The 26,625-nt window shown below is 41.9% G+C and overlaps 2 long non-coding RNA genes across 7 annotated transcripts in view; both read left to right on the top strand.

Moving 5' to 3' along the window:
- Positions 1 to 1,729, top strand: part of LOC138391843 (uncharacterized) — a 44,310-nt gene extending 42,581 nt beyond the window's left edge. The window contains exon 4 of the long non-coding RNA XR_011234875.1: positions 1,660 to 1,729. This is a non-coding gene — a long non-coding RNA (uncharacterized lncRNA). The remainder of the gene's footprint in view (positions 1 to 1,659) is intronic.
- Positions 1,730 to 3,134: 1,405 nt separating this feature from the next.
- LOC138391840 (uncharacterized) overlaps positions 3,135 to 26,625 on the top strand; it is a 50,112-nt gene continuing 26,621 nt past the window's right edge. For all 6 annotated transcript variants that reach the window (XR_011234869.1, XR_011234868.1, XR_011234870.1 and 3 more), the window contains exons 1-2: positions 3,135 to 3,262; positions 18,107 to 18,277. This is a non-coding gene — a long non-coding RNA (uncharacterized lncRNA). The remainder of the gene's footprint in view (positions 3,263 to 18,106; positions 18,278 to 26,625) is intronic.

Genomic DNA, 26,625 nt, shown 5'->3' with positions numbered 1-26,625 from the left:
GGCCCCAAGGCTCCGACCTTGGGTCCGAGATGTGGGTGACCTTGAGGTCTGCTGAGGGACTTGGGAAGCCTCGCTCTGCAGAGGGAAACCTTCATCCTTTGTCGAGAGCAGAGAAGATTCTCCCTGTTGGGCTGGCCTGAACCGCACGGGTGTGTGTGCTGAGTCGTAGCGCGGAGGGGGTGGCTCAGACGGAGACGCCGTGCCAGCTCAACGGGGCCGGCCCTGCTCACGGGGGCACTGAGGGAGACACCGGGTTGGGTTGCATCCCTCACCGGGCGTGCACTGGGCAGACGGGCTGGAGAGGGTCCCAAGGAAGGAGCCTACGTCCCTGCCCTCTCACCAGCCAGTGCAGTGTGGCAGCAGCTGCCCTCATCCTGGGGTAGGTTCGGGAATCTGCCCTGAGCCACGGACCCAGCGGGATGCGGCTGGGCAGACAGCAGCGCGCCATCTGCACCTGGCCAGGCGCTGGGGTGGGGACCTGGCGTGCGCTGGGCCTGGGAGGAGCTCCTGGTGCCCGGCAGGGGCCACAGCACCCACCTCCTCCGCCTTCTGCGGCCCGCCAGGCCACAGGGCCACCTGAAGCCTTAAACGCGGAGGAGGGAAAGGCCCCGCCTCCCGCTTCCCAGCGCTGCCTGGGCTTTCCCAGGTGGGCCCGGCGCCCCCAGCTGCACGCCCGGCTCTGGGACCCTCTGCCCGCGGCCCGGGGCGGAGCAGCCTTGGCAGGAGCTCCCGAGACCCCGCACCCCTTCCAGGCGGCCGTGGGGCCCAGCGCACCCCCAGCCCTGGGAGGGTAAGGCCGCGGGCTGAAGGCTCCGCTCCCGGGGACCCCTCAGGGCTTCCCCCCAAGTTTCGCGCGAGGCCCGACCTCCTGGGACCGCCTCCCGCCCCCCGCCCCATCCTCCACCTGACCGCCCATCCCCCATCTGCCCCTTCACACGCCAGACCCCCGCCTCCCCGGCAGCCCCTTCCCCGCCCCTCCCCGTCCTCTCCCCATCCCGGTCCTCCCGCCCCGCCCCGCCCCGCCCTCGCCCGCTGTCCGGCTGCGCCCCCGTGTGGCCGCGGGGGGAACAGCGGAGCTTCGGCGCGGGGCTGGGGAGGGGCGGACACGGGAGGGACGTGGGGGGCGGGGACGGGGCATGGTATGGTGGCTCATGCCTGTAATCTTAGCACTCTAGGAGGCTGAGGCAGGAGGATCGCTTGAGGTCAGGAGTTCGAGACCAACCTGAGCAAGAGTGAGACCCAGTCTCGACAAAAACTGGAAAGAAAAATTAGCCAGCTGTGGTGGCGTGTGCCTGTAGTCCCAGCTACTCAGGAGGCTGAGGCAGCAGGATCCCTGGAGCCCAGGAGTTGGAGGTTGCAGAGAGCTATTATGACGCCACTGCACTCTAGCCCAGGTGACAGAGCAAGACCCTGTCTCAAAGACAGAGAGAAACAAACAAACAAAAAAAATCCAAACTGTCTGTGGCTTTAAATTGCTTTGTTTTAAATCTTAAAGGCTAAATTAAATATGTAAGGAGAGTGTTATGAATATAATATTGACCAAATTAACTAATAGAAATTGAAACCAAGAGGAAATTTAAAATACAAAACGGGTCATTTTTTTGTTGCTTTACACTTTTTATTATCTCAGGGAATTTAAAAATTTTTCATTTATTCTAGGCACTTGGGTACATCAGTTGAACAAAACAGACAAAAATCCCAGCTTCTGCCGGCGAAGCCCAGAGAGACACTAAAAGGTAAACACGTAAAATAAATACAGTCATACCTCAGAATCTTTAGGGGATTGGTTCCAGGATCCCCACCAATACCAAAATCTGTGGATGCTCAAGTCCCTAATATAAAATGGCATAATATATAACTCATATGTATCCTCCTGTATACTTCAAATGATCTCTACATTACTTACAATACCAAGTACAATGTAAATGCTATATAAATAGTTGTTATACTGTATTTCTTGTGTTATTTAATTATTTTCCTGAATATTTTTGATCTGCGGTTAGTTGAATCTGTGAATGCCTAACCATAGGTCCGGAAAGCTGACCATAGAGATCGCTACCAGGTGTGAAGTGTCATGGGAAGAAAAGAAAAAGAATGAAGTAGGAAGGATTGAGAATTGGTGTCTGGCGGTTGCAATTTTAAATACCTGGCTCAGGCTAAGTATCAACGCTAAGTGACATTTCCTTGTGAGAGGAGATTCCGGCTGTTTTGACAGTAAACGGGGTAGATGATGGGCAGGGAGGCCCTGCGGTTTAGTAGGTCACTGAGGTATCATTGAGATGCTGGAAGTAACGCAGGTGAGAACTAGTCTGATTTATTTTGGAAGTGGAACCAACGAGCTTTCTTGGCAGATTGGAAGTGAAAATGAGAGTGTGAGAGGGACCAAGGATGACCCCAAAGTCTGTGGCCTGAGCAGCTGGCAGGATGCCCTGACACCAGCACCTGGCTCTCTCTGTCCCTTTGACCACAGGCAGAGTTTGGCGGGTCCTTTGGTGGAGTACTGGCCGCTAGACTGGGACACTGTCACGTGTCCCGACTTCTGGGACGTGTGCGATCCCGGGGAGGAGTCACAGGGGTCTGGGGCACGAACAGTTTTCGCATTGCAAATGCCAGCTGGAAGTGCCGGGCCTGAAGCCAGTGAATGACAAAACGATTCTGACTGTGACATTGAAAAAAACAATGGTGGGAGGGTTTCAGGACCTCGAGGTCTCAACTGCGACCGACAGACACCTCGCCCCCCGCCAGCTCGGCACCCCGCTTCCTCCTCAGGGCGCGGCCGCGGCCCACACCGCGCGCAGAAACCGCCCCTCCTCGGCCGGGCGGGCGCGAGCCGCAGCCGCCTGCGGGCCGGGCTGGGAAGAGGCTCCCGCGCAGGCTCGGTGGCCATCTTCCGCACGCGCTTTCCCGCGCAGGCTCCACTCCCTGCTGTCCGCGGCCGCTTCCCCACAGCAGCGGCCGCCCAGCCTGCGCGGCTCCAAGGTGGGGGTGGCGCCGCCCGCCCATCCCGAGGCGGGGCCTGGCCGGGGCGGGGCCTGGCTGGGCCGGCCCGGGGGCGGGGCCGGCACGGCAGCCGCCGCGGTTGCCTGATGAGGCCCCGCCCCCCGCCGCTCTGGGAGCGCGCGACGCCTCCGGGTGCGCCCGCGCACGAGTCTGGGCGGGGCGAGCGCGCCGGGAGCGCAGCTGCGGGCGTGAGGGCGGCGGGAGCCGCGGAGCCGGCCAGAGAGCGGCGCTGCGGGAGCGGGCGGCCGAGACAGAGGTGACGGTGAGTGCGGCGCCGGCCCCGCGCCTCGCCCTCTCGGGCCCTTGGGCGGCGGCCTGAAGCCCCGAACCGCGGTGCCCGGGGGCTCCGCCGTGAGCGCCGCCCGTGGGCTCCGGGCCGAGCCGGCGCCTCCGTTTCCAGCTTCGGGCGAGGTCCCTTCCCCGAGGACCCGCCCTTTGGGCTTCGTCCCTTCGTCCCTTCCTCAGAGGGACCCGAACTCAGCTCGGAATTCAGGCAGGCGGGCGACCGAGGCGCCCACCGCCCGCCGCGGTAAAGCGGAAACGCAGACCCCTCCCCCCAACTTGACGGGTCTGGCGGTCGCCAGGGTGGCGCGAGGGGTGGGCGGGGACCCGGGCTCCGGAGCCGGACTGTCGCCCGAGGCGCCCGGCGCGTCCCGCCCGCGGTCCCGCAGCGGAGCTCGCTGGGCTCGGAGCGGAAGCCCCGGCCGCCTCCTCGGAGGAGGAGCGCGGACGACTCTCACAGGTGGTTTCACCGGCTGTGGCTCCTGGTTGTGATTTTGGGTCCCGGGTGTGGTCGGCAGCGGCTCGCTGATGCGGCTTTAACGGCTGAAAAAGCGCCCCAATCCACTGACTTAATGTGTGCAAGAAACGGTGTTGAGATTCCTTATTACCTTGCCATTCTTTTAAATGATAAGGCTTCGTAGAGGAATTCGGTGGTGGTGTGCAGTTTGCAAACGCAAACGTTAAAGGGCTTGGAATACAGTAGATGCTCATTAAAATATTTGTTGAACGAATGAATCTGGAAGCATCAGACAAAGCTGGTCTCACATCTAGGAAAATTTAGGCACATACCCTTTTGACTAAGATTAAGGAAAAAACGTTGGCAAAAAACATGTAGTTTTGTTTCTATGCTTGTTTTGGATTTTTACCCAATCTGTGCCTACTTTGGAACCATCAGTTGTTACTCTCAGTACTACTAACATAGAAAGTAAGTTTGAAAAGTGAATTTTTTATTTTGAGGAAAGTTGGTATCCATTATCTATTTCTTAAAAACAGGCTTTATTTCTCATTTTCTTTAAAAATAATGGAGAACATAAAGATGGCGCTGGGATTGTATTTTGAGCCCCAGCTTTATTTTTCATTGTGAATAAAGTTGTTTATGTGTTTTTGAGGGACTGCTATGGTCTTGAGTTTCATTTCCATCAAGGGAGAACTGTAAATTGAAGGAGGAAAAAAAAACTAATGTTGCACTAATACAATTCAACATTACCATTTACTCAAGAGATAGTCATTAAACATCTCTTATGTGCTGAGATCTGTGCTGAGCGGTGTTTCTGGGGCCGAACAAAACTCACAATAATCCTTTTCTAAAACGAGCATAAAGTTCTTTCTTATAATTGATGTTGCAAGTGGAGACTGTCTTCAACCCCTAGTGTCTGCTTTAAATTGGGAAAGGTGGCAGGTGAACTGCAGGAACTGTAAATTCATAACAGTCTATTGAAAAGATAATAAGTAACTTAAGAGGGCTAAGATTACTGGGTTACACTTTCATATTGTCAGTTTAATAAAATCTATCTACATTTTAAAAAGAAGGGAGGAAGAGATTTAACAGACTGGTGTTTTTATTCTCTCTCTCTTAGTACTCTTGTACTCTCTTGTACTCTTTAGTACAGTGTATTTATTGAAAGGTCATGGACTTCTGGTTCTGTGTTCTGTAAATAATCTTTGCAACAGAAATATTTTCTATTTTTAAAAATCACTGATGATAAACATTGGATTCCTTTTCCATAAGAAACGTTTTTAAGTAAAGCACCATTTCAGGAATTTATTTTGTCCTTTTCTTTACTATTGACAGACAAATACAGTACTAACTTGGTAGTGCTGAAATTGGAAGGATTGTTAGTAATAATTTGTGGTTCCATATATGGACTTTACCTGTAGTTTTACAACTGATGAAACTGCTTATTAAAAAGAAGATGAAATTTTTAGTATTGCATTTATTCCAAGGTTGCATTGCCCATTTTTATCTTATTTATATATGTTTAAAACAATATTTGGCCTCCTCAGCAGTCTGAGTTAATGTACTCCAAAGCCAATCTTGATCTTTACAAAATAATGTAGATTACCAATGATTTTTGCAGCTAGCTTTTGAATTTTGGTGGACCCTTTTGACTTGTCGATGCTTGTAGTAGTTTCTACATTGTGGAAAGTAATGTATACGTTCAAGTAGAAGTTTTAGATTTTAGACTTGCTGGCTATTAGCTCTTTGTGATTGTTGTTCCTAGGAATAGGAAGGGAAGGAATCCCTCAAATTTTAGTGGAAGAGAGTTGTGATAGTTTTTCTTTAAATGTGTATTTCTTGGAGGAAGAAATGTGTATTTCTTGACAATTTACCACTCTCAGTCTGGTGTTGATAAGAAATCTAATAGCGATGATAAAGAACAATGTAAGCAGGCTGTCATATGTTAAATAAAAAGTGCCTGGCATTTTTTTTTTTTTTTTTTTTTTTTTTTTTGGATAAGCACATCATCAGAATTCTTGACAATCAACAGCATTGAGACATGTTCAAATAATTTTTCCAAGAAATCAGGATTCATAATGAATATTTTTTGTACTTCAGAAAACACTGTAGGTGTTTTTAAGGTATTATTCCTGTGTTGGAGTAGTTCATAATGTTTTGAGGCTGAGTAAATTCCAGGATTATCCTATTTTATGATTGTTGGAATATTTGAAATGTTGGTGTTTTCTTCATCGAGGTAGATGTGTCTGCTGGGGGGGGGGTGTGCTTGATTTTTTTGTAAGACCCTGCAGAGTGATCTAGAAGGAATTTGTTTTCTCTCAGATGCAATTAATCAAGTGATTAAGAATGATGCTAACAAGGCATTTGCAGCTGTGCCCATGTTTGCCTGTGTAGATTGTGGAATTAGCATTTGTAGAAAACATTTTTGAATTTTAAAATTTTTATTTCAATGCTTATATAACAAATTTCTCACGTTTATTGTGTAGTATAGGTTGCTATTATGTTTTTAATTCCCAGTTGTCTTTTTAAAAATCATGAAAATCTTTAGATTTCTAATCTGTTTTAGGATGAATCTGGGATTATTTTTAAGGTTTTATAAGATTTTTCACTCACAATGAATCATGCTTATTGGTTTTTATATATTGTAGTTTTTTTTTTTTTATTTTAGAGACAGGGTCTCACTCTGTCACCCATGCTGGAGTGCGGTGGCATGACTATCACTCACTGCAACCTCAGACACCTGGGCTCAAGCGATCCTCCTACCTCAGCCTCCCGAGTAGCTGGGGTAATAAGCTTGCACGGCCATGCCCGGGTAATTTTCAAAGTTTTGGTAGAGACGAGGTGTTGCTACGTTGCCGAGGCTGGTCTGGAACTCCTAGCCTCTGCGTCCGAAACTGCTGGGATTACAGGTACTGGCCACCCCACCTGGCCTGTTTTAGTGTTTTTTTTTTTTATCTCCGTTTTTATGAAACAAATATTTTAACATTTTATTGAATGTTAAATGTTAGTAATGTGTCAGAATGGGGGGCATTGTAGGTTCCCTGTGTATTCTTGAGAGGAACTGAGTGAAACGTGCTTATCCTTAATGCTTGCTTGCTAGTTAGGTGATAGCATTTGTTCTGATTTTTTTCATGCTTCCTGGAAAAACTTGGAATTTAGCATATTAAATATTGACTTGCTGCGTCAGTTCAAAGCTTAAGTGTGCTTGAATCTTTCTGTAATACTACTAAAGTATGAATGGACTAGAATTTCGTTGAGACTCGTCTGTGACTGCATCCAAATGTGGTTTCTGAATTGAAATGCCAAAAAGACTTGGTAATAAATTGTGTTTATCGTCTTTATCTTGACACTGTAAAATACCCGCAAATGTATTTCAGTCAAAATTACAGTAACACGTACTCACTCCTTTTCCTAGAATGCATTAGATGAGTCCGGATTAAATAGAGGTGACTTTGAAAATGACTAAATGGTGAGCCCTGATATCTCTGTTTTGTTGCTTGCCCGCTTAGAAACTCACGCTAAGATTTCTTATGACATCTTCCATGATCAAATTTTGTACTTGTACTCAAACCTAAAATGACTGTTGTTCTATTTGACGTAATAATTTGCTTTCACTTTTTTGCTTAGTAAAGCAAAAATGAATTTCTGCTACATCTAGCATTGTGTATATTTTATACCTTACACGTAGTGGGAATTTATGGGTATCTGTGGAACTAGTATGGTCAGTGGATGGGACTTGGTAAGGCTAAGCAGAAAACAGTTTTCACTGTGCCTTCAGACCCTCTATAGATTCAGTCTCTACCTCTGGATGAGCTCTTAGTAAGATCAGATAACTTTTCCAGTAACTTCCAGGTAATAAAAACTCTTGTGGTCACTTGTCATTCGTAATCTTATTTTAGTCATTAGGAGGTGCAGTTCAGTATAATCAGTGTTGAGACGCTCACACAATTCTGAACTCTTCTTTGGTTCCCACTGTTTCAGACCTAGAAGCCTGCTTTGGAGGAAGATTCCTACTGGATTTCTCTTTTTACTTTGCCAGATTCTCTTCAGTATGACATCCTCGCCTGCTCAGGGTCCACCTCAGTGGGGGAAAGGGATCGAGGGGAAAGGTATGGTTTATTTTAGCTCATCTGATTGCGATCTGGCATTTTTGCCTCCTGGGTTGAACACGTTGTTCAAAGCTGACACCCTAGGACTGCTGGAAATAGTTTTCTGGAGAATTCTATGTCTGGGACCCCCAGCTACAATTCCCGTGAAATAATTCTCTATCTTTAATTTCGCTTCCCAGCTTTCCTCATCTGCAGGCCCACTTTGCCCAGGGTGACGTTGTGCTTTAGTGTTTAAGGTAGTTCTATAACATTTTAACCAGAACTGCCCATACTTTACTAAGGATATTTCATTGGGCATAATTCCACTGGGGCTTCCGCATCCTCTATTTCCAACTTCTGTCAGATACAGTAGACCCTCTGTGTCTGTGGGTTCCACATGTGAGGATTCAACCAACTGTGGATCAAAAACACTGAACCCTGTCTCTAAAAAAAGGACAAATTTAAAAACTACAGGATAACAGCTACTTAATGGCATTGACATATAAGTAATCTAGAGATGCTTTAAAGTCTATGGATATGTATAGGTTATATGCAAACACCTACCCATTTTATATCTGGTACTTGAGCATCTGGGGATTTTGGTATGGTGGGGTTCCATGAACCAAACCCCCGTGGGACAACTGTAACCCCCCTTGACAGTACTTCTGTCCGTTTGGGACCTGCAGTCCATTGCTTCTGCCACCTCTGTACTGTCCCCCTTCCTGCACATCTTTACTTGAATATTTTCCCTGCCTTGAAGCCATGGTCCACTATTATAATCTCTCCCTTTCATGCGCCCTCAGTTCCATGTAGGGCGCTCCTCCATTGCACTCTCCTGGCCAGCCCTCCACCCCACACCGTTTACATGCAGTTCTCCGTCCGGTTCAGCCTGCACCTGGGCAGTAGACCGTGCTCTGAGGAAAACACAGCCATGCTGACCCGGGTCTCCCGTTCAGTGCCTGACCGCTGACCTCAGGAAGGCCCTTTGTGTTGCTGACAGTGGCGTAATCCCAGCACATTTCCCTGGTTGAATCACTTTAGCATTCCCCTAAAGGACTATTTTACACCTCTCTCCTCAAACCTCTACCCTTTTCTCCATTTTCATCTGATACCGTGTTTCCCGTGTGTGAAAAATGAAAGCGATCAGAAAGCGTTTCCATGTCCCTCAGGCCTCTGCCCATGCTCGTTGCATTTCCTGCTGTTCTTCACCCCGGTCTGCACGGCTGCCCTGGCGTTCTCTGCCTTCCTCCCGTCAAGGACACTGCGTTGCTTCCGTGTCCATCCCCTCGTGCATGCCAACGAGATGCGTCAGTGTGCTGTTTTTACCGGATCATTCCTGTCAGCATATAGATATATATGCAGCATATAGATACTGAAATCTCCCATCTTTAAAGTAGCTTGTTCCACACTACATCTTTCTTTCGTTACTACTCTCCAGAAAAGTTGATATTTGTGGTCTTCAGTCCTCCCTCTCTCTCTTGGATCCACTACAGTGAGGTTTTATTTATTTATTTATTTTTTTCTCTTCCATTCTACTATAGCAGCTCTTTTTTGAGGTTACTAGTGACCTCTTTGGTGAATTCCAATATCAGTGAAGATAGCAGCAGTCACAGCATTTGATGTGGTTGATAATGTTCTATTCTTTGAAACCTTCTTCCCTTTGCTTCTGGGATAGTACTGTTTATTTTCAGTTTCTTTTGCTGGTTCCTTTTCATCACTCCAACTTCTAAAAAACGAGGCAGTGTTCCAGGGATATATGTTTAGACCTCTTCTGTATTTCTATTTAGTCCCTTGTGATCTCATCTCATCTAGCTAGAATTATATATTTCTAACTAAAAATTTTATCTTTGGTCTGAATTTCTTTCCTAATCTCCAGACTTGTATGTTCATCTGCGTACTCAACATTTTCAGCTAGATGTCTAATTTAACTAGACATCTAGATCCCAAATTTAACATGTCACAACTGAACAACTCATCGCCTCCTTCTTCTCTCCCACCCATTCCAATAATTGTTTCCATTCCAGTCTTCCTCATCTTTTAAATGTCCACTCCCTCTTTCAGTTTCTCTGGCCCCAAACCACATAGACGTCTCGACTCCTTTCCTTCTGATACTCCCCCATCTAATTCAAATAATTATCACGAAAGTACATTCTTTATCTACTTTAAAGGCTGCCTTAACTATACGTGGAAGCACAATTTGCTGCCACCGCTGTAGGCAACCGTAACCTCTTGCTTGTGTTATTTTCATAGTCACTCGTCTCCCCGCTGCTTCTGTACTTTTCTATTCTCAACGCAGCAACCAGGGTGATCCTTTTAACGTGAAAGTCTGATTATTTCACTCCTGTGTTCAAACCGTTCCGTGGCTTTCTGAAAGTAAAAGCCAGAATATTTACTGTGCCTATAAGAGCCTCCGTTGATCCGTACCTCCTGCCTCTCTGGTTTTGTGTCCTACACAATCAGGTTTCTCCTTGGCTTCCTCTACTCTGGCCCCCAGGCATCCTCCAGGTTTCTTGAACCTGCCAAGCACAGTCTTGCTTTCGTGCCCTCAGGGATAGAGGATTGTTTTATATATTCACTGCAGAGTCCCCAGGACGGTGGCTGGCTCACGATGGGCACTCAGAGTTCCTGAACGAATGGCTGCTTGTCTTGTTACTCCTGATTCTGGTTACAGCCCTATGTGCATGTTTCTATAACGAAAGTGTTTGAACTTCCCCTCAAACGGTATAGTCCTATAAGAATGAAGTAGAAACAGCTTTAGATACAAGAATATAAAGTAAGTTTCCAGTCAACTTTTGTGTATGGGAAGTGAAAATACACAGTGAAATGGTAAGGGACAGAGGAGGTAGGAAAGGAATGAAGAGAGCTAAGGCAAATGAAATAAAGAAGAGGAAAACCTGGTTTGGAAATAGGGTGACAACATGTAAAAAATTTATTTTGGGCTTGCCCCATATTTCTTTCCAGTTACATTTCTTGAGTTCTGAGTGTTGGTGATTTTCATGGACTAGACACTTCCAGTTGGACTATACTGTACCCTTCTTTTTATCAGGGATGTAGGCTCAGGTGAGATCAGGAGCCAAAACTTCATTGTTCTCCTGTGTTTTGCTCAACTCTTTTTGTTAGAAAAGAGGAGAAATTACTGAGAAAGCCTAATGGTATTCTTAGCAGTTTTCATTTTTTTTTTTTTTTTTTTTTGTAGAAACCTCCAATAGAAGTCTCATAGTTTTGGGGAGGGATTTTCAGTGTACAAAAATGTATTGGTATGCCTGTCCTCTTGGTACCGTGCCGCCTATTTAGTCCCCCCTTAAAAAAGGAGAGGAATATAAGTACATTCATTGTTTTGCACGGTAAACTAGCAGCTAGCTAAGATAATCACAAGTTTATTGAGTAGTATTAAATGCATATGCTTATTTGTGCTCTTAAAGGAAAAAAAAAAAAAGAAAAATGCTTGTACAGACTTCAATGCATAGTCTAAAAATGGAGTTTAACTGATATTTAGTTGGGAAATGAGAGCGCAAGGGGAATTAATAACATGCAGATTCTTAGTATTTCATTCTGCTGAGACAAGATTTTTTTTCTTTTAGCCATTTTCCCCCTGAGCTGTAGGTCTCATTTCCTGTTGGTTGATAAAAAAAAAAAAAAAAAAAAAAAATCTTTTAGCTAAATTGTGGAAATGAGTAGCTTGGTAGTTCCTGAATGAATAAATAATTTTATGTGCAAGTGTAAATTCTCCTCAAACCAGTCTACAGAGTTTCCTTTTTTTGTGCAATATACAAAAATTTGTCTTTATTGACTTGTGGGACTTTTATGTGGCCATAATGTAGACTTGGTTTTCATGGCTACAGGGAGTGTGGGTGTGTATGTGTGTGCATATTTCTTTACAGTTTTCGTAATATGAGCATGTAATTTAGACTGATATGCTATATTTTACTTTAACTCCTAATTACTAATTTGAACAAAAATCAGATTTGGTATTATAGTTTTCTTTCACGTTAACATAAACATGACCTTTATACTTCTTAAAAAGTCTATTTACATACCAAATAAAATGATTTTGGATGACACACAAGCAGTGTTTTCCTATGGTTCTGAAATAATCCTAGCCTGAACAACATAGTGAATCTATTTTATAGACTAATTGGGTCATCTTCATTAGAATTCCACATTGACGTACTTGGATTCATATGTTAGCATTTCACGTATGAAGTAACCATCTTGGGTTAATAAGATCCTTATTTCTGAGCTGGTGTGTAGTCCTACCAGTAAGTTTATTTCAGCTATAGGCACGGTTTTCTGTTTTTTCTTTTTTTTTTAAAGAGACACGGTTTTGCTCTGTTGCCCAGGCTGGAGTGTAGTGGTGTGATCATAACTCCTGGGATTGCTGTGGCTAGCTGCTAGTTTACCGTGCAAAACGATAAATGTACTTATACTCCTCTCCTTTTTTAAGGGGGGACTAAATAGGCGGCACGGTACCAAGAGGACAGGCATTCCAATACATTTTTGTGCACTGAAAATCCCTCCCTAAATCTAGGAGACTTCTGTTGGAGGTTTTTACATTGGCGATCTCCTGCCATTGCTTCTTGAGTAGCTGGGACCACAGGCGTGTACCACCGTGCCCAGCTGAGCAGATTTTTTTTTTAGAGATGGGGTCTTGCTGTGTTGCCCAGGCTGGTCTTGAATTCCTGGGCTCAGGAGATCTTCTTGCCTCTCACGACCTCTCAGACATTCTCACCTTTGCTCATTAGACTCTACCCAAGATAGTCTGTTCAATTTTTCAAACATGCCATGCTTGGTCTTGCCTTAGGACTTTTACACTAGTCATTGCCTTTGTCTGAATGGTCTTTCCCAGATCTTGAGCCTGGCCCCTTAACTTTAAGGTCTCAGCTTAAATATCACCTAACTCACCACGCAGTTTAAAATCGCTTCCCCACTACTGTTTTAATTTCTTCATGGCATTTCTCAGTCCTTGAAATTATGTATTTTTATGTATATTTCTTATGAGAGCAGGGACCTCCTTTGTCTTGTTCCCTGCTGTCCACAATGCCCAGAATGCTACCTGGCACCAAACAGGTGTGCAGTCAAGTGTTGAATGGATGAAACCAGGTACCGGTCTCATTGGTTCTTTGTTATGAATGACTTTACTGTACTAGTATTTTAAACTGTCAACAGCATATTTCTTCTAACCTAGGGAAGACAGCAACTGGATCAATCAGACAAAAGCCTGGTTTTAGAAAAGGGTGGGACAGTTTGGGAACTGCTCTGATCCTCAGCGTGTTCCGTGGAGCCAGTGGTGTGCTGGAATTGGTGAGGTGCCTGTGCCTCTGGCTCCGACTCCGTGCTCGGTGCCATCATCTGGCAGCTTGAAACTGGCTGTGGTGGGACAGTTTCAACATGGGAATGGGCAAAAGGTACCAATCAGGGCTTTTTTTCAAAAGAGGTGGTGGTCAATATTTATCAGGAGACCACTGGGTGGGCCCATGTGGAATTGCTGGTGTTTGTTGACTATTGCCAATTTCTTATGTTTTAACCTAGTAGAGTTACCTGTTTTGGTTTAAAGATACTTTCTTCGTAGGAGTTACTGAAATTACCTCAGTGCTTTAGTTTCTTTCTTTTTCAAAGTTATGTTCCCTTCACATGTGATGATTACTTTGAGATTCACCTAATGCATAAAATTTGACAGGTCTTACCCAGTTGCTGGGGCTAGACGTCATATCTCACTGCAACCTCCTACTTCTCGGCTCAAGTGATCCTCCTGCTTCAGCCTCCCGAGTAGCTGGGACGACAGGCATGCGCTGCCATGCAGGGCTAATTTCTTCTGTTTGTGTTAGAGGTGGGGTCTCACTCTTGCTCAGGCTGGTCTTGAACTCCTGAGCTGAAGGGATCCTCCTCCTTCGGCCTCCCAGAGTGCTAGGATTACAGGTGCCAGCCACTGTGCTGGGCCTTAAAGTAGCAATTTTTAACGCCACTCAAAGATCCTTTAAGGGTTTTATAATTTAACTGTTTTTTCCTTTGCCACAGGAAAGGTACCTGTTACCTAGGGTAGAGTAGGCTGTTGGTGTTTTGCCTTGTTTTTAGCTATGTCCTTTCCTGTGTTGTATTACTGCTTGCTCGCAAGCTCTTGTAGTTTTTTTCTGTTCAGTGGCCATTTCTCTTACCCCACAATGCTACATCCCAGACGGTGCGTGTGTTGCGGAAAGCGCTTCTCACAGGGTAAAGAAGAATAAAAAGCATTGTAGTCAACGTGGACTTTTTTACTGAGAAATGATGTATTTCTTGTTTAGAGACTGGCAGTGTAGTCACTAAAAAATGTTTTTCATCCACATTATATGTTTGTGAATGGATATGCTGGTGTCTCTGTTTGTTGGAAGGTAAAGTGAATCTTGAGATTCACTTTAAATTCGAGAAAAGTGTTTAGAATTATTCCATACGTTTTGCTGTTTTAAAAAAAATTATTTTTTAAAAAGTTTCATTCCACACTGAGTTTCTAGCCTCCTCTTTTTACATTGATATTGTTGTTGTAAACTGTTCTAAAGAAGCTTAGAAACTAGTCACACAGTAAGTGGCATAACTCACATTTGAAGTCCTTTCTGATTTTTTAGAGTCAGTAAGCTTGGGAAGCACTGTAAAGTGGCAGAAAGAATATGGACTTTGGAGTTAGACACACCTCAGTTTGATCCCTAACTCTGGCACATATTTGCTTCATGGCAAGTTCTTACCCTGGGTGATTTTTATTTTCCTTTTCATTTAAGTGAGGCTTATTAAATGAAGTAATACACGTAAAACACTTGGCTTGTAGACGATGCTAATAAATGTTTCATTTCCTTTCTGCTACACCTTATGGTTTTAAAATATCTTGGGAGCCACTTGGACATTTCACTTGAAAGTGAATTGCAGTCAGGAAACTGGAAATAGACGTAACCCAGGTGGACTCGTACTGTAGTGACCTTCTTAATTTCCCTGTCTGAGAAGCAGAGTGGTTCTTATAACTGTTCAAAATATTTGACTTCAAGGCAGGTTTTATTGTTAAAAGCTAAAATGGAACCCATTGGGATAAGTTAATTATTGCTGACCAAAATGGCAAGAAAGTAACTATTTCTATATTTCCTGAGAAATTGAAGCATTTGTGCTGTATGCATAAGGATGGTAAATTTTAAAGGCTAAGAACTGACCCTTTGGAAAGAAATATATGATGAAAATAGGAGGGGAAAGTGTTCAACCAATAATCAATTTTTTTTATCAGATTTAAGAGATGGTGCTGATTCAGACATGTGCACAGTGACACAGGTGCTAAATACAGTGCTGGAGGGAGTACAAGTCTGTGGAACCTGTTTCAGAAGCACTTTGGCACATGTCGCAGAGCAGAACTTAGTAATTCCGAGAGTACATCCTAAGGAAATAACCCATTTTTCTGTTTTGCGGGAGTGAGGGGAGAAATTTTTTTTTTTATTGTAACAGCCTTATTGAGATTATTCATATAACATAAACACCTTTTTAAAGTACATACATCAGTGTTATACAGCCCTTGCCACTATCTAATTTTACAATATTTTCATCACCCCCCCCCAAAAAAAGAAATTAGCAGTCATTCCCCATTCTTCCCTCTCCTCAGCCCCTGGCAACCACTGACATATTTTGTCTTTCTAGATTTGCCTCTTTGGACATGTAATATAAATGGAATTATATGCTGTGTGGCCAACTGGCTTTTTTTCATTTAGCATAATGTTTCAAGTTTGATCTGGACAGTGTATATCAGTACATCATTCTCTTTATGGCTAAATATTATTCCATTGTAGGATATACAACATTTGACTTATCTATTCACTAATGAATAGATAGTGAGTGAGTGAACCCAAACAACTATGATGAACGACGCTGTTATGAAAATTCACATACAGGTTTTTTTGTGTGGATATGTTTTAATTTATCTTGGATATATACCTAGGAGTGGAATTGCTGGATCATATGGTAATTCTATGTTTAAGATTTTGAGGAGCTGCTAGACTGTTTTCCAGAGTAGCTGCACAATTTTACATTTCTGTCAGCAGAGTAGGTAATATGTGGCCTTTTGTAACTGTCTTCTTTCACTTAGTATGTTCAAGGTTTATCCATGTTGTATGTATCAGTACTTTCTTTTTATAGCTTTATAATAAACCTTGAATTCACATAGTATAAGGTTTCTAATGGTATTCTTTTTGAAAGTTATTTTCACTATTCTATCTTTTTGGCATTTCTATGTGATTTTAGAATCAACGTGTCAATTTCTACAAAAAAGTCTGCTGCTGGCCGGGCGCGGTGGCTCACGCCTGTAATCCTAGCACTCTGGGAGGCCGAGGTGGGCGGATCGTTTGAGCTCAGGAGTTCGAGACCAGCCTGAGCAAGAGCGAGACCCCATCTCTACTAAAAATAGAAAGAAATTATATGGACAGCTAAAAATATATATATAGAAAAAATTAGCCGGGCATGGTGGCGCATGCCTGTAGTCCCAGCTACTCGGGAGGCTGAGACAGGAGGATCGCTTGAGCTCAGGAGTTTGAGGTTGCTGTGAGCTAGGCTAATGCCACGGCACTCACTCTAGCCTGGGCAACAGAGTGAGACTCTGTCTCAAAAAAAAAAAAAAAAAAGAAAGAAAAAAAAAAAAGAAAAAAAAAAAAGTCTGCTGGAATTTTAACTAGAATTGCGCTTACTTTATTGCTTAAATTGAGGAGAATTGACATGTTAACACCATTGACTGCACTGATCTATGAACATAGTATCTCTATTTGTCTTTGCACATCATTTGATAATTGATTAATAATTCATATTTTTCATATTATAAATGAACTTTTCTTTACAGTGTCAGTTTCTGATTGTTCTTTGAACAATTGTTTTATAGAAATAGATTTTATTTTTGAGTATTGATCATGTATCTTGCAACGTTCCTAAAATCACTTTAGTTCTGCTAACAGTAGTCTTTTGGTTTTCCCAATTTCATTATAAGATTTAGCATAGCCTCTGAGTTCCTTGTCAGCTTAGAGTTGAAGAATTGCGTAAGCTTATGAATTGTGATATCAATACCTTGCAAGGAGTGATGTGCAGCATCCCCAATATTTGTCTTCATTTTTCTTTTAATGAAATATTAATATTCCTCATAATATGGAACCTGGACATTTCAAGCTACTCTTATTTAAGTAGTTGAATTTATAGGCAATTTCAGCAAAGTATTTGATTCTGATGGAGGAATTGCTGTTTGTTTTCATGGCTGGAATTCTAACCATCTGTTCAAATTATATATTTTGGAGGGCGAATCAATTGCCTTGCTGATGATTTTGGGGGACAAGGAGAGTATATGGTAAGGACTTTCATGTTTGTGGCTTGAGCAGAACTGTGTGGATCATGGTATGATTTACTGAGATGAGGAAGAATGAGGAAGCAGTGGATTTAAGATTATCAGTTCAGCTTGGACAGGTTAGATTTTAGGCCTGTTTGCCTACTGTGTTAAATGCTTATAGGTTTATTTGGGTGCTTGTAAATAAAGAAATATATTTTAGGTTAAAAACAGGCCTGAGGTCCCATAGCTAGTCATTTACAGAATTAGAACTGAGGTCTTGGGTGCTCTGACTAAGCCCATGTTGTTATTCCCTTATGCTATATTATATCCTCAAGGCAGAAAAACATGCCTGGCTTTGGCAATAATAAAATGTTCCCTGGGAGGTACTAGAAATACATAGCAAAGTGGAAGCTCAGCTGCCTGTGGAGTCCAGGCAGGTAACCGTGAGCCAGGTTGTAATATGAAAGAGTGGCCTTGTCTCTGGAGAACGGCGAAGTCCATGCCCCACCTAGACGGTTCACTGTTAATCGGCTCCAGCAGATTATTACCATGTGGGAACGTGGGTGCAGTATTGCCAGATTTTCTGATTTTTCAAGAGAGCCAGAAGTGTTGATTTTTCACGTGAAGTCTTCTGATTTATAAATGTAGGTAGCTATCCTTTAACACACTGTGGAGACCAACCTTGCGTGGGTCCAACAAAAATATCTGTCTGCTGAATTCTGCTTACTGGCAATGTTTGCTAGGGTTGTACCGGTATACTGTGGAAGCAACAACAGATTTACATGATGGGAAAAGGGTGGTAACCACATATAATAAGCACATTACAAGTGTTGAAGTGTAGGTTGCTTAGTTTAAACATGGTGCTTAGTCTGATGTTTGAGTTCAGTTTTCATATGGATCAGTTAATTATAGATGGGGGAGGGGGAATTGCTCCCTGCAGCTTTTTGCCTCCTAATTGCATGCTTTCATTTGCAGATAGGGCCAGTTTGGAGTGTGTGGATTTTTGAGTGAAACCTCTTCCCCAGATGAGAAGAAACCTTCAAGGAAGAACTACTGGCAGTGAGTCCGCAGCGTCATCTGGATGCATAATATGGAATGTTCTAAGCCCAGATGTAGCTGAATGGGTGGCTCCACTGATGAGGAGTGGTAAGTCTGATTGTCCCCACTGATAATTAAATAACCTCAATCCTTTCCATAAAAATAGGACGACTTCTGCATTCTTAGCATTTACTGATGAACAGTAAGTTAATTTTTGTATCACTGGGAAAGACAACAGTGCAGTTTAAGAGAATTCTTTATCCCTGACAGTGTATTTAATGTATGGTTTCAGAACTTGGCTTTCTTCTTCCAGTTAGGCACATCTCTTCCTTTGCTGATGTATTTTTCTTTTTTATTTCTTCTTCATTCCAAGGCCGGAAATATTCTTGAAATATTCAGCCAACACTGAAGTGAGTGATGGTAATGATGGTTACTGGTATCCATGGTAATCTTAGTTGTAGTGGATCTCATTCCCTCTGGAAGTGATTGTTCTAGTAATGGATACAAGAGACAGTGTTGGCTGATGGGAGATAAAATAGAAATCTGCAAGGGGCTTCTGGGGAAAGTTTTCTTGCATTTGAGAAAAGGAAGAAAAAAGATGGTCCCTCTTCTCTCCAGGGCTGGTTTTATCTGGATGTGACTTCTGGGACTGCTGTAGCCATTTTTCTAGTAGCTCGAAGGTGATGCCTCCATGACGGAGGGCAGCACCAACAGGATTGCAGAAAAGTAGAACTGGAGCCCCGTCTACTGTGCCTAGAGCCACCCTACCTGAATTGCTTTATTGTTTAAGTAGTTTTGCCTTGAGATTTTCTGTTATTTGCTATAGAAATCATCCACATTCGTTTGATTTCTTCCTTTTCTGATTACCCAAAGCCCTATCTTTTAGTGTCTCAGGCATTTCTACTTGATTATGTTTTATGCTGTTCAGGAATGTTTGAAGTCAAAGGCTATGTTTATATCCCTATCGTGTCTGACATTTATGTGTTCTTCTTAGTGAATTCCTAAGTACATATTTGTTGAACTGAATTATTTGAATGGTGGAGTATTTGAAAAACCAATCCACGGAATTGAATAGAGATTTTCTTCTAATTCACGTCCTTTTCTTTAACCACACTACTTCCCTCTAGGATTATTAGTGAAGTTTGACTTTTTATTTAAGACGACTAGTGTGTAATATATGTTCAGGTGGTTAGTTCTACTCTAAAACATATTGCTTGGATTTTGCCTTTTGTTTTTGTGCAACTTTACCATCAGAACCAGAATACTCCTACATGTTTGAGTATTGGCTTTCAGTCTAATAAATGCAATTTTGCTTTCTTCTCCATTATAAATCTGAGAATAAACTTTGTGTTTTCTGTGCTAATTGTAAGAATGAGGGACATGAACATTAGGAAACATAGTTCAGGAATGGTTTGTATTTGGCTTTGGAGTGCACATTCACAATAAGATTCCCTAAAGTGCGCATCCCCCACTGTGTTTCTAGGACCCTGTGTTTTGGGCGGGGCAAGAGAAGAGGTGTGGTGGTGAGTATGGTAAGAGGGGTCTTGAGCCATAGGATGGATTATCTAGTTGCTTATATTTTAAGGCTGTATGAAACAAACCACTTCTTTTTTTTTTTCCTTCCTTTCTTTTTTGCCAAAGTCAAGATATTCCTGTACTCTTCTATCTTTTAAGTTATTATGATAATCTCAAAAAAGTATGGGGTAAGGACCTCTTTTTCTTCTTGAAAATCTATGGTGTTGCTTTCAGCTAGGTTAACAAGAACAATCATGAACTTGTGGTTTTGATTTTACCAGGTAATCTAGTAGTACATTTTGAATCCTCCAAAAAGTGATTTACGTTAAGGGAAAATTTTAATTTTTTTTTCTTGATAGGTTGTGATGAAAATCTGGGAGAGTAATTTTTAAGAGGATAGGGAAAGTTATATGATGTGCTTTACCCATCAGTTTAAATGCAGTAATATCATTGTTTAGTAATATAAGAAATTTAAATCACTAAGGTCAACTTTAATGTGCTTTGTTTCATATAAGTTTTGATGGGTTTGTAGGAATGGATCATGTGTCTTACCTAAGCCAATCATGGCAGGCATGTGACTTAAGCCTGATGAGTCAGAATGAATCTTAAGACATTTGCTAGGAATGCTGGGATGAAGGCACTTTTTTTTTTTTCTGAATTTCAACCTGAAAACGTAGTCATTGAACTCCTGGCAGTTATCTTCTGACCATCAAAGGAAAGCTAGTTGAATAAGACATCAACACTGAAGGAACAGTGGAGAAAAACCATGCCCTGGTCACCTCAGTTGAGCTGCTAGCTCAAGCCTTCCTTGAAGGTGCTATGCCTTTACACTGTCAGTTATACGAGTCAGTAAACACCTTGTTTAATCCAATTTGCTTTGGATTTTTTTCTCTTACATGTATGTGAAAATGTCCTGATACATCCTTCTCATCACTCATTCCATAGCTTTATAATAAGAGTTCAAGCAACTCACTAAATCTTGAATTGTGAATTAGGCAAGTAAACCTGTAATACAGTTATGCCGGGTAGCAGACAATGCAATCTACTCACTGATTTTTTTTCAGTACCAAATACAAGGACTAAGGTGGTAAACAAATATGTAGTCCATGCCATTGCAAATGAAGTTTGTTGTTAACTCGACGAGACTGACATTATGTGAACAGTCTTCCTATGAATGTATTCTTACCAGCGGAAGTTAGGGTTCTAGAAAAAAGGAGCATGTGTTCATCTACAGTGATTGGCCCTTTGGCAGGGACTCCTGCTGAAACCTTGGCACCTCTAGAACTGTAAAATAAACAATTATGGGCAACTTGGAATCTGGCTGACTTAAAAAAATAAATACAATAAGTCATTATTAATTATTTTTTCAGAAGAAGAGTTTATAAAGGTACAGGACCACAATCCCTTATTCAAAATCTTGGGGCCCACATGTGTTTTTAAATTTCAGAATTTTGTATATTTTAGGAAGTTTAATTTGGTAGACATCCCTCATTATCTGTGAGAAATTGGTTCCAGGACCACAGATGCTCAAGTTCCTTATATAAAATGGCATTGTAATTAGATATAACTTACACACATCCTCCCATATACTTTAAATCATTACTTCTAATACCCATTATGATGCCTGTATATCACTTTATTCATGAGACAAATTCAAGTTTTGCTTTTTGGAACTTTGTGGAATTTTCTTCTCCGAGATGTTTTCCATCCATGCTTGGTTGAATCCCTGGATGCAGAACCCCTGGATCCTGAGGGTGGACTGTACATACTGTGTATTTAATGTGACTTCTCTGCTGTGGTTTGGATGTGACTCGTCCCTGCCAAAAAAATTAGTGAGGCAGTGTTGGGAGGTGGGGCCTGGTGGCAGGTGTTTGGTCAGAGAGGTGGATCCCTCCCTTGTGGGAAGGAATGGATCAGTTCTCTGAGAGTGGGTGCTGTAAAGTGAGGGTCCTCTCCTGTGTGGTCCCCCTTCACACAGGCCTGCTTGCCTTTCTGTTTCTCCACCATGTGCTAGTGCAGCTGAGGCCTTTACCGGCAGCCGAGCTGATGCTGGTGCCATGCTTTTGGTCTTTATAGCCACCAGCATTATGGGCCAAATAAACTTCTTTTATTTATAAATTGCCCAGCCTCAAGTATTCTGTTATAACAACACGAATAGGTAAGACAATCTTTTTTTTTTAAGGAATGGACAAGTGGCTTTTTTTTTTTTTCCTAATACTACAGATAATAATATCTTAACGTTAGTTGAACTACTAAATAAATACCAGGCTCTGTGTAAAGTACTTTTCTGTATTATCTTAACTTACCTGTTTAGTAAATTGTATTCATTTATATACTTGAGAAAATTTAGAGAGGTTAAGTGACTTTATCAAGGTTCATTCATGGCCGGGCGCGGTGGCTCATGCCTGTAATCCTAGCACTTTGGGAGGCCGAGGTGGGTGGATCGCTCGAGGTCAGGAGTTTGAGACCAGCCTGAGCAAGAGCAAGACCCCATCTCTACTAAAAATAGAAAGAAATTATATGGACAACTAAAAATCTATATAGAAAAAATTAGCCAGGCATAGTGGCACATGCCTGTAGTCCCAGCTACTCGGGAGGCTGAGGCAGTAGGATCACTTAAGCCGAGGAGTCTGAGGTTGCTGTGAGCTAAGCTGATGCCACGGCACTCACTCTAGCCTGGGCAACAAAGTGAGACTCTGTCTCAACAAAAAAAAAAAAAAAAAAAAAAAAAAAAAGTTCATTCAGCTAGGAGATAGGAGAATTGAGATTGTAACCTAGAGCTTTTGGCTCTGAGGTCTGTGCCCTTAACCGCTGTTCAGACTGTGGATTGTGCTGTGCTGCTCAGGGCCAGTGCGGAAGGCGTCATGTCTTGCCCACTGGGTTACTGTTCTTTTCAGCAGGGACTTTCTTGAGTACATGGTGAGAGAGGAAGGGAAGGGGGAAGAAGGGACTGTCTTGAAATCTTACTGTACAGGGAAAAAGAAAGAAAAATTTTAAAATGCACTTTTAACCCATCAAATATCACAGCTACATGATGGGCTAAAACAATTGAAACATATCTCTGATGCCACATTTTCTAAAATAAAATTCTATCAGTGTTGACTATCAGAAACATGGGAAGGGTAATCGCAGCCCAGTGTCCACTCCCAGGTTCAGTCTGGGCACATCCGTGAGTATTTTCTGAAACTTGATTCCTGGGATTGGGATTCTAGGGGTAAGGATAACGGCACGTTAGTTAGTCTTTTAAACTTTAATTATGAAGTTCTGGTCTGTAATCCTAGGACTATTCACTGAACTTATGAAATCTTTAGAATTATAATATTTTTTAAGTCTGCCCATTTGAGCAGAAAATATTTGTTATTTTCTTCATTTTTATTTCTTTAATTGGTATTGAGATTTAACATTTTTGATTTTTTTTTTTTTACCTGTTTTCATTTTTCCTTCAGGATTTTAAAAGATTTTAAGTGGTCTTCACAAATCTATTATTCTTTTGGAAGACAGATGTAGAAAATTAAAAGGAATGGACTCTGGAGCCAGATTGTTTATTGCATTGGCTAGAACTTCTAGAACATTGTGATTATAAGGAGCATCTTGTCTTGTTCAATAATTAATGCTTCTGATGTTCCATTAAATGCTTACATTTTTGGAATGTTTATAATATTTTGACATAGAGTATGTTTTTCTTTTTTAAGATGCACCTATGTCCTAGGAACGATTAAGCATTATGTCTGCCTTTGAGTGTGCTTTATAAATGTGAAAGAGATCGGTTTGCTGGTTAAGACTTTTTAAAATCAGAAGTATATGTTGAATATTGTCAATTCAATTTTGACATCTGTATAGGCCAGATTTTAAAGTGTGTATAAAATGATCTTAAAAAGTGTTTAATTGTCACTGTGTTGCAGTTGCTACAAACTAAAAATAAAGTTACTTTTATCTAGTTAAACTGCACTATAGTTAATCTCTGGTAGTCTACAAATATTTTGCTTCTATGGTAGTTTCAAGAATATAGTGCTTATTTTATTTTTGTGCTTTTAAAAATATAGTTTTATACTATGTTGACTTATATTTAATTTATATATGTTTTATTAAAATATCTATGTGGTCCTAATATGTAGGAGCTCAGTGAATATTTGTTGAATAAGTTAATTTTTGTAATTATCTGATGAGTGAGTTATCTTGATAGCTTATTTTTTCACTGGTGATAGGAAAAGCATATAGCAATTTTAGAGATGGAAAAAACTCAGAAAATATTTATGCAGTATTAACAGCTTTAGTTTCCTGGTTTCGTGGTCATATGGCTGACTTCTGATCCTGATTTCCCATTCTGACTTCATAGCATCTTGCTATGCGTACCAGTCTACTAGAAGCAATCTGTTGAGTTTAGGTATTGAGCCTCCCACCCCCCCACAGAGACAAAAGGAATAATCTGTTAACCAAATGTGAGAGAATGTACACATTGTAGAAATTGAAATTTTTTAAAACCCAGAAATACAATGGGATATTTTTTCACACATCAGCTTTAATGGCTCTGAGTTTTTCCCTTTCTAAATGTTAATATCTATAAAGAAGGAGTTTGGGAAACTTTCAGGGAATAGAATAATTGGTATTAGCTCTTCAATTTTGGGAATTTGATCCAATATGAAAATATTCATCTATAGCTAGAAAAAATGTATATAAATATATATATTTTTAAGAGACAAGGTCTTGCTCTGTCATCCAGGCTGGAGTATAGTGGTACAGTCATAACGCACTGTAACTTTGAACTCCTGGGTTCAAGCTATCCTCCAACCTCAGCCTTCCAAGTAGCTAGGACTACAGGCATGCACCACCATTCCCAACTAATTTTTAAATTTTTTTGTGAACATGAGGTCTCACTATTTAGCCTAGGCTGGTCTCAAAGCAATCTTCCTGCCTTGGTTTCTGGAAGTGCTGGGATTATAGGCATGAGCTACTATGTCTGGCCTATAGATAGAAAATATTTTAAAGTCTGATAGTAGTTTAAAGTTTAGGGAATGGAAACTGATATTAAATTTCCAGTTTTTTAGTTAGTGGTCCAGTTTAGAAGTATCTGGAAATAATTGCCATCTAAGGGGATATGCTTATGTAAATAGTGTTGGTGATTTTAATTAATTAGCTGGCCATTGTTAGGGTGAGTGCTTTTCGTACACTAAGCTCTGCCTGTCACTTCAACAAGCCCTTTTGGGGCAACACATGGTAGCTCACACCTGTAACCTTAGCACTTTGGGAGGTGGAGGCGGGAAGATCGCTTGAGCCCAGGAGTTTGAGAACAGCCTGGACAACAGCAAGACCCTGTTTCTTTAAAAAAATAAAAATTAGCTGGGATCATGGCGCATGCCTATAGTCCCAGCTGAGCTAAGAGGATTGCTTAAACCCAGGAGTTTGAGACTGCAGTGAGCTATGATTGTGCCACTGCAGTCCAGCCTGGGCAACAGAGCAAGACCCTGTCTCTTAAAAAAAGAAAAACCTTTTTTTTTTCCTTGTGAGACAGAGTCTCACTCTGTTGCCTGGGCTAGAGTGCTGTGGCGTCACCTCGCTCACAGCAACCTCAGACTCCTGGGCTCAAGCAATCCTTCTGCCTCAGCCTCCTGAGATGCTGGGACTACAGGCATGCACCACCATGCTCAGCTAATTTTTTTCTATATATTTTTAGTTGGCCTGATAATGTCTCTCTATTTTTAGTAGAGACGGGGGGGGGGGTCTCGCTCCTGGTCAGGCTGGTCTTGAACTCCTGACCTCGAGTGATCCACCCACCTTGGCCTTCCAGAGTGCTAGGATTATAGCTGTGAGCCACAGTGCCCAGCCTAGAAAAGCCTTTTTGAGCCCATTCCTTTCAGCTAGGACTGACTTAGTCACACAGGTTTTAATTTCATGCAACTTAGTATGTTTACCTGAAATGCTGGTCTTTTAAGTGAATTAGGAGTGGAAGGTGAGAGAATGATCTTTTCAAGTCACAGTGTTAATTTTTCCTCCCCACACCCAGGGTCTCATGTCATTCTGGTTCTCTTAAACCTATAATAAACCACTGAGTTTTAAGTTCCTGTATAGAATGGAATTCTGAACCACTTACTTCAGCTGCAGTTGTCCTCTACCCTAGGGACATAGAAAGTGGTTTGGAGTGCAGTTTCTGCTACTGGGAAGAACTACTGATCTCCCTAACAAGGATAACTTTGCACTGATACATAGCACTGTCAGGCTGCAGCCCACTGCTAGACGCGGCCTGCACTGTGTGCAGTGGCTTCCCTCGCCCCTTGTCAGGCACCACTGTTCTGCAGTTGGACAGGCAGGGCTGTTTCTCAAAATGCAGGCCCCCTATAGCAGAATCATCTAAAACCTAAAAGATGATATAGAGAGTCACCATCATGATTCAATATGTGAAAAATGTTATTGTTTAATCAATGACATAGCATGATCCCAATAAAAATACCAGCAGGATTTTTAAGGATTAGACCAGCTGAATCTAAAATTTTGTAAGGAAAAAATAAGATTATCCAGAAAAATTCTTAAAAAAAGGAACTTTTAAAAAGGAACTAGTTCTCCCAGACATTAAATGTATATTCTAAAGTTACTGTAGTCAAAACATCATGATTCAGGTATATGATTAGATAGATTAGTGGTACAGAATAAAAGTAGTCCCAAATTCATATGGAAATTTAGAATATAATGAAGACACATTTCAGTGTGAAAAGGAGATAAGGTTTTTTTTTTTGGTTTTTTTTTTTTTGGCAGTATATATAGCTGGGTAGTCATCAGGAAAAAATCAGATCCTTGAGAGAAGGAATACAGATTTTTTTTTCCTTTTTATATTTGAAATTAGGGAAGCCTTTTAAGAAAACATTTTTTGAAAGATAGAAAATACAGGTGCTCTGATGCATTGTTAGAGGAAGTATAGGTTGGTACATTCTCTTAGGAGATTTGGGAAA

This window comes from Eulemur rufifrons, chromosome 9, assembly GCF_041146395.1.
Source record: "Eulemur rufifrons isolate Redbay chromosome 9, OSU_ERuf_1, whole genome shotgun sequence".
NCBI classification, from domain to species: domain Eukaryota; kingdom Metazoa; phylum Chordata; class Mammalia; order Primates; family Lemuridae; genus Eulemur; species Eulemur rufifrons.
This window is presented reverse-complemented; position numbering and strand designations above follow the sequence as displayed.